General features: G+C 32.5%; 1 pseudogene; it reads right to left on the reverse strand.

Moving 5' to 3' along the window:
* Positions 1–897: 897 nt before the first annotated feature.
* On the reverse strand, positions 898–3,424 carry LOC128159227 (neurotensin receptor type 1-like; annotated as a pseudogene).
* Positions 3,425–4,066: the final 642 nt, after the last annotated feature.

Consider the following 4,066-nt stretch of genomic DNA (forward strand, 5'->3'; position numbering starts at 1 on the left):
CTTGAAAACAATAATTTGTTAGTCTATTATCATTAAAATAATACAAAGCATTACAAGTTCGGAATTCTCATAACCTAAACATATTATCAATTGATATAACAGGAGTTTAGTAGACAGATATCGGACATTTAATATATAGATTGTTTTAAGCAACAGATACTTTAATCTTTGGTTTACGTTATCTAGTGTTTTTTTTTAATTAACTGACAAAAATATATTTAATAATGATGAGTTTGGCATATGTTAAAGATCCAATATATCAAAATAGATTCTTTACTTCTATAAACATACAATATTTAGATTTTGTACAAATTGTAATAGAATTTGGTATCCATACCTGAAAACGTTTTAATTTAAAGCAATTAAACATGTTCTATTCTGAAATGATATTTTTTTACGTTAAAATTATCTCCAATTTATAAATATTGTATGGATTGTTTGTAATGCATTTCAGGTATTCTAAAATCGATTGGACGAAGTTAAATTACAATAATTGAAAGCGATATTGACTTGAGTTCTCAAAATTAAATACAGCAAACGTGTACTTTGTCAGTACGTCGTAGTCTATGAACATTATGCAAGTTATCAATTAATTGAATATACTCAATATGTAGATTTAGATGGTTTGTCCAAAACATATCCCTTTCAATTAGCACCTTTAAAAATGTTAATGATGATTCGATCATTGCCAATATAAAAATGACTTTGAAAATGTTGCAAAGGAGAGACGAGAGTCGAGACTTGAAAGAAGCAACAGGGCGCTTCGAGGCGACCATTATATACCAATCTGCTAAGGCCCATATAAGTGCATCTATTATTATTTGTGTTTTGAATCAATTATCGTTAGGAAACCCGTGATTGTTTATACCTCGTCTCCCATGTTGAAATCGTATAGCACTACCTCTGCAATATAATGCGTATACATTGGAATTAAAAAAGAAGAAGAACTAGAATTATGACCACTGGCAATCATCTGTGAAAAAATGGTCGAAATCGGCCGAATAGTTTTCGAGATATCGCGTGTACAAAATTTGTGGAAAAAATAATAATAATAAGAAACAGTACGAAAACTATAAGGTCTTCCGTTGGAAACGGAAGACCTTAATAAACCAACACTTATGATATATTGATCACAGCTCTCCTTATTTTTTTTTACAAACGTGTTTCATATACTACAATGTATAGTTCTATCATTTGTTTCATTGAAATAGCAAGTAAACAAGTAGCAAGCAATAGACATACAATTTAGTAAACATTCCATGTACATGTCAAAACTATCATATAATAGTGCGTGCAACCTGAATACTAGGAATAAGTAGTAATCTAACTATATAAAGCCAGAAACCTTTCACGGCAGCGCTTCGATGCTAGATTGCATATCACATTATACATATGAAAGAATTTCGAAATAAAATATCTGGTACTTTTTAAAATGATTTCAAGATATTAATAAAATAACTTTTTTTGCATGTTGAAAAGGACTGTTTATGTTGAATTTTCTATTAGGAGTGCTATTTGTACTTTTGTCTTTGACACAATTTGCGGAGCTCTTCCTTGAACTTTGTGTCAAAAAATCCATAAATGAAAGGATTGACGACGTGATTCAGAAGAACAAGTTTACCCAGAAAGAATAAAACAGTTGTCTCAGTTTTCGTAAACGATGAATAAATGTCACCAACTGTAAAATAAAGAATCAAAATGATAAGCGGTGGTGTGTACGACACACATAAGCCACAATGAGATAAAAAACATTATCGCAACTCGTTTCTGTCCTGGAGTAACTTTAGACCTTGGCTTTTTATTGTTTTTTGCAGCTTTTTGGTTATCTGTGACAGTATCAGAAACATTGTTTCTCATAGGGTCTTCAATGACATTTTGGACTTCTAAAGTGTCTGCTTGATCGTCAGATACATCAGACGATTCAAACATTACGTTTTTATGAACGGTTGGTTATTCTAACTGTTATTGTCGTCCCCTTCTGTTTATTTGGGTCGCATGGTATCTCGGTGTCATCGATTTGCATATTCAATTTACATGATACATATGACGTTTCTGTTTCAAATGTCACTTTATTACTCTTGTCTGCTCTGGAACTTAATAGGATTTTAAACTGCTGCAAGACGGGAAGATACATACACATTGTCATGATTAGATTAACTGCAGTTATCAGAAAGAAAAGGTAACGATACATAATCTTTGAAATTGACTGTTTGTCAATAACGATGCACATTTCCATTGTCAAACTGTGGTTCATATACGTAACATGTACTGTAAAGAGTCCGGCAGTAGCCAACAGTGGGGCGGAATACACTAAAGAAATCAAACAAACAACCCCAAATGAAACGCGTTTCCAAAAACGTGTCATTTTCGGTCCAAATGGCTTACAGACTAAGTAATACCTTTGAATCGAAATAACAAGGATTATATGTGCTGTTATTCCTGGAATACATTTCTGTAAAAACAGAAAAACTTTACAAAAAACAGTACTTCGGTGAATGTTTTCATAATTAAAGATGAAATCAAGTAAGAAGGTTAAGCACCTTAAAAGATCCACTATACCAAGCAGGGGTATAAAGTATCGCTCGCCTCTCTCCTTAATCCGGAAGAAGTAGAAAAATAGGATGGCAGAGTTTCCAATTACTCCTATCACAGCCCCAATTATGATGAGTACGTCATTACTAAGGACAATATCAGAATAACTATTCAAATATTACAACAGGTAGTCAGTAGTGTTGTTTGCCTTGATGTTGAAGCTTTTACAACAACAGACTAATGCGCAAAAGGAATATCCAATCTGCTTAAATAATGTAAATTTTCACTACATATTATTTCCTTTTCATTTGTTATAAGTCAAGTATTTCCGTATCATCATTTGTTGTTATATAACAGTAAATTGACAAAATGTTATATGTTTGTAGTTTCAATAATTATTATCTAGACTACTATATTAAAACAATGGACTCGAATTTTTGGTCTTTAATTCCGATAAATCGGAAGAGTACTGTCTTTTGTTTTATATATTTTAAACATCATTGGAACTTGAAGATTACCAATTTGTTTTTATCTTTTCTCAATCAAGCTTCGCTAATTAAAAATCAACGAAAATTGTTAAAAAAATTCCGGAAATCATCTGCGTTTTTTGGATTTTACAATTTTGCGCATTACGTTCACGCTAAATCACAAGAGTGTCGTATTTTATGTTTCCACAATATCATATTTGCTTGGAATAAACTCAGAAACGATAAATCAAATGCGAGTAAACTTTCATTGGAAAGAACAAGGGACGTTATTGGCCAAAAAATGCCGTGTTTTAAAATCTAATGATACCTAAAACCTCAATGGTATATGATTTATTCATATAACTTTAGTGTAAGTATGATACATTTTACGTTAAACACGGCGCCTTTTTAAAACGAAGCGTCATTTTACGAATCCTTTGATGCGGCGTCATAAACATGACGGATAGGTTTAACTAGATTTTAACACAACCAAACATTTCTCTTATTTTTTTTTTTTTGGGGGGGGGGTTAGTATTTATTTCCAAACTTTCCATTCCCTTTGTTTAGAATAAGAATTTCGTATTAACTAACCCGACATAGTTAGGGAATCCGTACTGCAGAGAAATACTCGAAAGCCAGTAGAGGTAAATGAATATATTATTTACATCCACCAAGTATGATTCCCTCTATTTTATTACGAAAATGGATTGTCACTGGCGGATTTAAGGGGGCGGGGGCGTGGAGGGCGCACGTCCCCCCCCCTTTAAAATTTTCAAAATATGCATGACTGTAGATGAGTTGAAAAATTTTACATAGAAAAGTTAACATTTTGTGTTTCACTTTATTTGTAATTATGCCTGACTCAATGTTACACCTAATTGATACACCAGCTGTGCTATGCTGACTGTAATTTTGCTGCTCTATAAACATCTATAAACATCTGATCCTAATGCATGTTGACAGGTTCTGATAACAAACCAATTAATCTGTGTTTTAAACAAGCAGTGTTTGTCATTTCATTATGGTGGTGCATCGAATTCCCCAGGACCCTGAACTTGGGGCTTCGA

Source organism: Crassostrea angulata, chromosome 8 (assembly GCF_025612915.1).
Source record: "Crassostrea angulata isolate pt1a10 chromosome 8, ASM2561291v2, whole genome shotgun sequence".
NCBI classification, from domain to species: Eukaryota; Metazoa; Mollusca; class Bivalvia; order Ostreida; family Ostreidae; genus Magallana; species Magallana angulata.